Source organism: Lacerta agilis, chromosome 9 (genome assembly GCF_009819535.1).
Source record: "Lacerta agilis isolate rLacAgi1 chromosome 9, rLacAgi1.pri, whole genome shotgun sequence".
Taxonomy (NCBI): Eukaryota; Metazoa; Chordata; class Lepidosauria; order Squamata; family Lacertidae; genus Lacerta; species Lacerta agilis.
In genome coordinates, this window is record NC_046320.1 from 72,637,261 (window position 1) to 72,645,842 (window position 8,582).

Consider the following 8,582-nt stretch of genomic DNA (forward strand, 5'->3'; position numbering starts at 1 on the left):
CTCCCGGCACGTGGGAATTCGAACCCTCTGAGCCCTTGTATTCCACAGGTGCCAGGACCAATGGCAAAGGCACGTTCAAATCGCTGGTGGTGATTTAGGAAGTGTGCAGCACGCCACCCAAGTTCAGGTGAAAATAGCCAACGGCAGCCCTGTTCCCAAATCGGCACTGGAGGGCTGCAATTCCACCCTCTTCCGACGGTTCTGCCCCTTGAGCACCAAGCTCATCTTCCGCAGCTTGCTCCTCCAGGCTTCCCACCCCATTCTCCTCGCCGGGACCTGATCCCAACATCCAACAAACTTGCATCAACCCAAAAGTGTTCCTCTCGTCACAAAGTTCGCAGCCTGTGAGTCCTCTGTGTGGCGTGGCTGAAAGATGCTCGAATGAGACGTCGGATTCCCAAGGCCCGTCATTTGGGGCAAAGAGAGGAAGCTGCACATCCAACTTTGCACCTCCCATTTCTCTGTCTCCAACGGAATGGTCCATATTCAGAATTTTGGGTCGGGGTCCATTCCGCCCATCCTTTGTTTCCTGTGGCGCTCACCCTTCACAGCCGCGGCCGATTCGCCGTAAGAGCGGAAGATACTTTTCCATTGTGCTGCCTCTGAATTTATTTTGCTCTCGTAGTCTGAATCCGGCCAGCTCTGAAACAACAACAGAAGCATAACCAGAAGGGAGAGAAACGGGAAAGCCCAAAGCACTGTCGAAACGCAGACGATCCCCTTCTCCGTGTTTCCCATGCTATCTAAAAGGCAAAAAAACAACAACACGCCACTGCCATGATGAAACAGTACAAAGCCACCTTCTGTCCCCCTCGCACCCGAGTCCAGGTATTCCTCTCACTTTATTCAAGCTCGCCTGCCCCCTCCCTCCCTTTCCACCCAGACGAAATGCGCCTTGGAAGCTCTCCTTGCTGCTTGCTCTGGGTGGGCGGCGCCAGGCACAGTATTTGGGTCACTCGGCACCACTTAGAGTTGGCAGCATCAGCAATGACCCTCCAGGAATCTCTGCCCCTTGGAAGGCCACCCCATCGCTTGCCAGCTAACAGAGGGCCGAGAACCACCCAACGGATTTGATGAGGAGAAGGAGTTGGAAAGTTTGCGCACCGTTAGCGATTAGCATGTGATGAACATACGATAGTTAATTATGCGCACATCTGCATGTTTGCGCACAACCCCAGCTTGCACTGCTCACGAGAAATGTGACTGGAGTCTATCTTTTTGATGAAACATTAGTCAAAGTATTGCAAAGGAAGAAACAGGGAAATCCACCTGCAGTTGTGAGGAGGTCATGGAATCAGAGAGTTGGAGGAGACCCAAAGAGTCATCTAGTCAGGAGATGAGAGGGACTGATCCTGCTGACAGCCAAGGAGGAAGCCAGCAAGGAGAAGAGGCAGGTCAGGAGCTTCATGGCCACAATTTATGTATTTTAATGTATTTTAATATTTGTTGGAAGCCGCCCAGAGTGGCAGGGGAGACCCAGCCAGATGGGCGGGGTACAAATAAATTATTATTATTATTATTATTATTATTATTATTATTATTATTATTATTATTATTATCCAACCCCCAGCAAGGCAGGAATCACAGCTAAATGATGTCACGTAAATGAAACAGGCTTATGGAAACAAAATAAAAAATAAAAATAAAATTCCTTCCAGTAGCACCTTAGAGACCAACTATGTTTGTTCTTGGTCTCTACGGTGCTACTGGAAGGAATTTTTTTATTTTTTATTTTGTTTTGACTATGGCAGACCAACACGGCTACCTACCTGTAACTAGGCTTATGGAAGTCAGGGTCGTCTTTCTGGTTCGTCTAGTTTCTCCAACATTTTCCCCTTCTGTACTAAAGGCTGGCTTGGATTAGGCATGGCGTCCCCAAAATATGAGTCCTGCCATCGCCACATGTATTTTTGCCTGCAACCGATCCCTCTGGGTTTCCACAGTCAGCACCAGCGGGGGAACCCTGAGAGGAAAGAGAAATGACCCTTCTCTGTTGGTAAACAGCAGACAGCAAACACAACAACATCCATTTGCGGAGGAACAGTCTCTGGGGAGGAATCTGGGGCCTCGGGCCAAGGCGATTTATCCGAGGAGCATGCAAAACCATCTCCCCACAGCAACTGCGCTATATTGAACCACATTCAGGGATGTTGCTATTTCCACCAAAGTCTGAGGTTGTTCCTAAAAGGGCAGGCTTTTTTTTCTTTTTTAAAAACCCTTTATCGATTAAAGACAACAAACAAAGAGCTAATTCAAAGCGCAGACAGCGAAAGGATTCAGAGGTCAGGAGCTGCAAGGACTGTAATGGGTCCAGAATGAAATCTCATCACGAGTTTAGTTTAAGAGGAGGAGGAGGAGGCTGGAGATAGCTGGCTCCTTTGGGAAGAAAGGCAGGATCTACATTTAATTAATAAAATAAAGAAATGAACAAGGAGAGAGGCAGACAGTGGTTTTTGCAGTGAATTGAACGGTGGTTGAGAGAGGCGATTGCCGCTTTTGAGGCGGACATGCATCTGATTTTTTGCTTCTTGGCAAACGGGTTTGATGGAAATAAGTATTGCTTCAAAAAACTTCCTGCCTGCCATGGGGAGATCCACTCCCAGCTGTTGGGGACTCCTGGTCTTCTCTAGCCAAACTTCCAAAGGGGTTTATAAACAGCCCCGCTAGTTCATTGCAGCAAAACCCACGACACCTTGAAGGCCGACATATTTGCAGTGGTGCAAGCTTCAGTTGGCAACAGTCTACTTCATCGGATATGCAGAGCAGACTCAAATATATATCTATATCCCACGGGAGGCCAGATGGATAAGAAAAACTGAGGTATGCCAGTCGGGTGAGCCCCAATCCAATGCAGACCACAGAAGGATGCAGGATCCCTGGATGACCCATTCTCACCACAGCCACAGACACCTCTTGTGAGCCATTTCCACCCCCAAAATACTGTGCATAAGACAAAGGTGAATGGACCTTCTCCAAAGTGCAACCTCAAGAGGAGCATCTGAGCGTTGGGAGCTGTTTGCCCGTGGGATCCGCTACGAAGGGCAAGATCACGAGGCCACCTTCCTTGGAGGTCTCCAAGCCAGGCTGCTTGGGGGTGTCTGAGGTCCTGGATCATGTCCTTCAAGGGACAGAGGTGCAACAGGAGATCCACCGGGTCTTCCTTCCAGTCCTGACATCGCTGGCCGCCAAGGAAACTCCTTACAGGGGAGTTTAGCCCGGGAGTTCTGGGTCCCTTCTATCCAAAGCACCCTGGAAGTCTGAGATAAGAGGACTTACCTGAGTGTTGCTTCCCCAGCTTGCTCAGTGCTGGACTGAAGCTTTGTCCCAAGTCCAGACCGAAAAAGGGGGAGCAGAGCGTCCTTGGGGTCTCTCTGCCACCGCCTCCTCCTCCTCCTCCTCCTCCTCCCGGCGTTCCCATCACATGGGACAGACAGGCCGGTGCCAGAGGACTCAGGGAGTTAATGAGGTGGAGAATCGGGTGGCGACGGCTGGACTCTCCTGTCCCCCCATGCACACGCCTGGCCATTCTTCCGGGGGGACAGGGGACGTAACCCTTGCCCTGCCACTGCTCCTGTGTGCAAGTCGGTGGGGGAAAGAAGCCGAGTTGGAGTCCTTTTTTAAAAATAAAAATTTATTAAATTTTAACAATAAAACATACACAAAATACAAAATACAACAACAACAAAAACTACAAAAACTACAAAAAACTTAACACCTAACACTTATTTAATTATCCTTATCTTATTCCTAACATTGTATTGGAACTTCCTCACATCCTCCCTTCTGCGTTCATTTCTAATCTTCTTTAGTAACTTTGTAACATTGTAAAATCTTCTTTCTCACCTATCTTAATCATTATAAACAATCAACATTTAACTCTATTAATCCTGGTAAAATCAACTTAACATAATTCTAAACTACTTCTTATATCCTATCTTTAACTAACCTATGGCATTACTGTAGCCGTAAATGTCTTCTGATTTCAATTTCAAATGTCTATCTTTTCACGTCGTTTCAAATATTCTTTGAATTTCTTCCAATCCTCTTGCACCTTCTCCTCCCTCTGGTCTCGGAGTTTCGCGGTCAGTTCTGTGAGTTCCATGTATTCAATCAACTTCATCTGCCAGTCTTCAACTGTTGGTAATTCTTCAGTTTTCCAGTTCTTAGCAATTAAAATCCTAGCAGCTGTTGGAAGCCGAGTTGGTGAGAAAGGCAGGACTGTGCTGGGATGGCAAAGGGGACAGAGATCTTGCCAGCGTCATGGATGAGAGAGAGAGGCCAGGCTGCGCGGGAATGTCGCGACATCTGTGGCTCTTAGGTACATAATTGCATAGAAGAATCCACTGGGTCAGGCCCACAGCCCTGTTCTCTGTGTGAAAGCAGCAAGCAGGATTCGAGAGCCAGAGCAGCTCCTGAGCTTTCCTGCAACCGGTGTTCAGAAGCTCCTTTCGGCCTCCGGCTGAGGAGGGCAGAGTGTCGTCGTTGTGGCTAGGAGGCATCAGCAGACCTGGGACTCAGCTATACAGCTGCAAATATAACGTTTTTAGTGCATTTCAAGTGCATTATGCAAACACGACACTAGATGGCGATGGTGAGCTTACGGCAAATTCGATGCATTTTTTTTCAAAACACATTTTAAAAAAGCATTTGGTGGTGGATGTGCAAGAAGATAACAAAAACGTTCTGGGAAATGATATATAATGAATTGAAGAAGAAAAATGCTTAAAATAATGTTTGTGGAAAAACCAGAAGCCTTTTTACTTGGAATTTTAGATGCAGAGATACCAAAGGAGCAGAAAAGATTATTTATGTATGCGACCACAGCAGCGCGGATCCTACTGGCCCAGAGATAGAAAGAAGATAAAGTCCTGACCAGAGACAAATGGCTGAGGAAGATGATGGACTACGCTGAAATGGCGAAAATGACCGGGAAAATCAGAAACCAGGAAGAGAGGAACTATAATAAGGAATGGAATAAATGTACAAGAGAACACTGTAAACAACTACAAACTTTGGCAGGATTTGAGTAATGCTTGTAATGTATTAAAAGCTAAGGTAAAAATGGATTATTTTAAGAAAAATGAAGGAAATATATGATGCAGTAGAAAAAGTTTGATAATGGAAACTGTGGAGGGGTGGAGGGAAGTCTAAGGATTCAGGGAATTCTAAATGTGGATGACACCCAGCTCTACCTCTCTTTCAAATCAGAACCAGTGAAGGCGGTGAAGGTCCTGTGTGAGTGTCTGGAGGCGGTTAGAGGATGGATGGCGGCTAACAGATTGAGGTTGAATCCTGACAAGGCAGAAATGCTGTTTTGGGGGGACATGGGGCGGGCAGGTGTGGAGGACTGCCTGGTCCTGAATGGGGTCACTGTGCCCCTGAAGGACCAGGTGCGCAGCCTGGGAGTCATTTTGCACTCCCAGCTGTCCATGGAGGCGCAGGTCCATTCTGTGTCCAGGACAGCTGTCTACCAGCTCCATCTGGTATGCAGGATGAGACCCTCCCTGACCACGGACTGTCTCGCCAGAGTGGTGCATGCTCTGGTTATCTCTCGCTTGGACTACTGCAATGCGCTCTATGTGGGGCTCCCTTTGAAGGTGACCCGGAAACTACAACTAATCCAGAATGCGGCAGCTAGACTGGTGACTGGGAGTGGCCGCCGAGACCATATTAAAGACCTACATTGGCTCCCAGTACGTTTCCGAACACAATTCAAAGTGTTGGTGCTGACCTTTAAAGCCCTAAACGGCCTCGGTCCAGTATACCTGAAGGAGCGTCTCCACCCCCATCGTTCAGCCCAGACACCAAGGTCCTCCTCCAAGGGCCTTCTGGCGGTTCCCTCCCTGTGAGAAGTGAGGTTACAGGGAACCAGGCAGAGGTCCTTCTCAGTGGTGGCACCCACCCTGTGGAACACCCTCCCATCAGATGTCAAGGAAAGAAACAACTATCTGAATTTTAGAAGACATCTGAAGGCAGCCCTGTTTAGGGACATATTTAATGTTTGATGTTTTATTGCTTAATAATAATAATAATAATAATAATAATAATAATAATAATTCTATTGGGAGCTGCCCAGAGTAGCTGGGGAAACCCAGCCAGAAAGGCAGGGTATAAATAATAAAACATTTATTATTGTTATAGATGCAGGTGCCATTGTAGAAATACTGACGGCAACTGAATCAAGCTCTTCTCTTTCAGGCAGGCTGGGCCCATACATGGAGCTTTCCTGTGAGGCTCAGCAGAATGGAGGGGATTCCTGGGAGCAATCAAGTCGGAAGTGTTTAGCTCATTTCCCAGTGCTGCCCTTGCAGGATCACTCAGATGCCAAGGAGCAAGGCTGCTGGCCCAAGAGGCACCCAAGAGCAACACAAGAACATAAACACCTAAGTGGAGCCCTGCTGAACGCGGCCAATGGTCCGTCCAGTCCAGCATCGTGTTCTCACAGTGATCAACCAGACGCCCCAATGGAAAACCAGCAAGCAGGATTCGCACTCTGTCCTCCTGCAGTTTCCAGCAACTGGCCCTCAGGAGAATTGCTGCCTCCAGCTCTGGAGGCAGGGCCGAGCCAGCCTGGCTAGTAGCTGTTAATAGCCATCTCCTCCATGAATTTCATAAAAATCATAGAACTGGAGAGTTGGAAGGGACCCGAGGGTCATCCAATCCAACCCCCTGCAATGCAAAAATAACAGTTAAAGAATTCCTGGTCAATGGTCACCCAACTTTTGCTTAAAAACCTCCAAAGAAGGAGAGTTCACTGCTTTCTGAAGGAGTCTGTTCCACTCTTGAACAGGTTTCTTTCTCTCTCTTTTCTTTTTAAATTGTTATTAATTTTCTTTTACAAAAACAGTAACCAAAAATCCAACGGCTCTTACCGTCAGTTCTTCCTGATGTTAAGTCGGAATCTCCTTCCTTGTAACTTGAAGCCATGGGTTCGAGTCCTCCCCTCCGGAGCAGCAGAAAACAAGCTTGCTCCGTCTTCCACGTGAAAGCCTTTCGGGTATTTTTTTGGCGATGGCTCTCTTATCTCCTCTTCTTCAGGCGAAACCTACCCAACTCCTTCAGCTGTTCTTCATCAGGCGTGGTTTCCAGTCCCTTGGTCATCTTGGTTGTCCTGCTTTGAGCATGTTTCCCATATCAGCGCTGGATTTGGGACAGTGCAGGAGGTTCCCCCTCCCAGGACTCCAAGCCGAGGGGCTGCAAAACAAGAGCAGTAATAATTGTTATTATCATGGACCAACTTGGCCCTTCTTCGTATTCTCCCTCTGCGGAAGATCCAGAGGGTGGCAGCCAGAGAATGGCCCTTTTCTGCAGTGGCTCCCCATTTGTGGCATGCTCTCCCCAGGGAAGCAGATCTCTTGCTTGCCTTGTCCACCTCCTGAGGAACCTGCAGAGAAATGGGCTCACGGCCCATCGAGGGAGGCTTGGTGGCGGGGCGCCTAGTGACTCTGAGCTGCTGGGTGGTCTCCTGCAAGGGCTGAGGACACCTTTGGCAGGAACATCCAGAGCAGGGTTCGAAATCAGCCTGGTACCAGGCGTATTTAGCGACCACGTGGAGATCTCTGGTTGGGAAAAGCAAAATGCCACTTTTGAAATATTTTCCTTGACGCTTGAATTTCTTTTATTCAGGATTGTTTGATTTTTAATGTGTTGTAAACGACTTTGAGATTTGTTCTTTAAAATGTAAAGCGGTATAGAAATGGAAAGAAGAAGAAGAAGAGGAAGAAGTGCTTTTTTCTGGGGGGGGGGACGGCACAGGGGAAAGCATACCCCTAAACGTTTTGTGAATCTTTGTACTTTTGTCCATTTCCTGTATTTGTTTTTCCTGATTTGAACTATAAAATGATTTTCTTGAGTCAAAATGAGAGTACCCCAAAACATTTGCACCTAGGGTTGCCATGTGTCCAGGTTTTCCAGGACATGCCCTCCTTTTTTGGGGGGGGGAACATGCCCATCCGGGGAGGGGGTTGCATTTTATAGGAAATGTCCGAGTAGGGGGTATTTGTTTGTTTTTTAATATATATTTTTAAAATTAAAACTGGCACTCTGCTGCAGAAGCAGTTGCTTTGGCTGGAGGTGAGCATGCAGAAGGGTCTGTTGTTCACAGCACAAACCGTTGGGAGATCATCTCCCCATTTAATTTGGCGATTTCCTCTGCCCACGGACATGGGGAGAGAGCAGCCCAAAGGGAAGCCGAAGCCCTTCAGGGTGGCATCATGCCAGGTCTCTCCGCTCTCCTTTCCAGCCACCTTCAATGGGCACAAGCGTGTCAAAATATCCTTACGCAACCCAAACATCCCGCCAACTGTTTATTTACTAATCTCTGGCACCCTCTGATGTCAGCCCTGGAAAACTGCTCCAGATTCAGCCAAAGCAAGGGAGAAAACTGAAGACCAGAAAATATTCCCTGTTGTTGTTGTTGTTGTTGTTGTTGTTGTTGTTGTTGTTGTTGTTCAGCCTGTTGTTTTTGTTGTTCAGTCGTGTCCGACTCTTCGTGACCCCATGGACCAGAGCACCCCAGGCACCCCTATCCTCCACTGCTTCCCGCAATTTGGCCTGACTCATGCTAGTCGCTTCAAGAACAC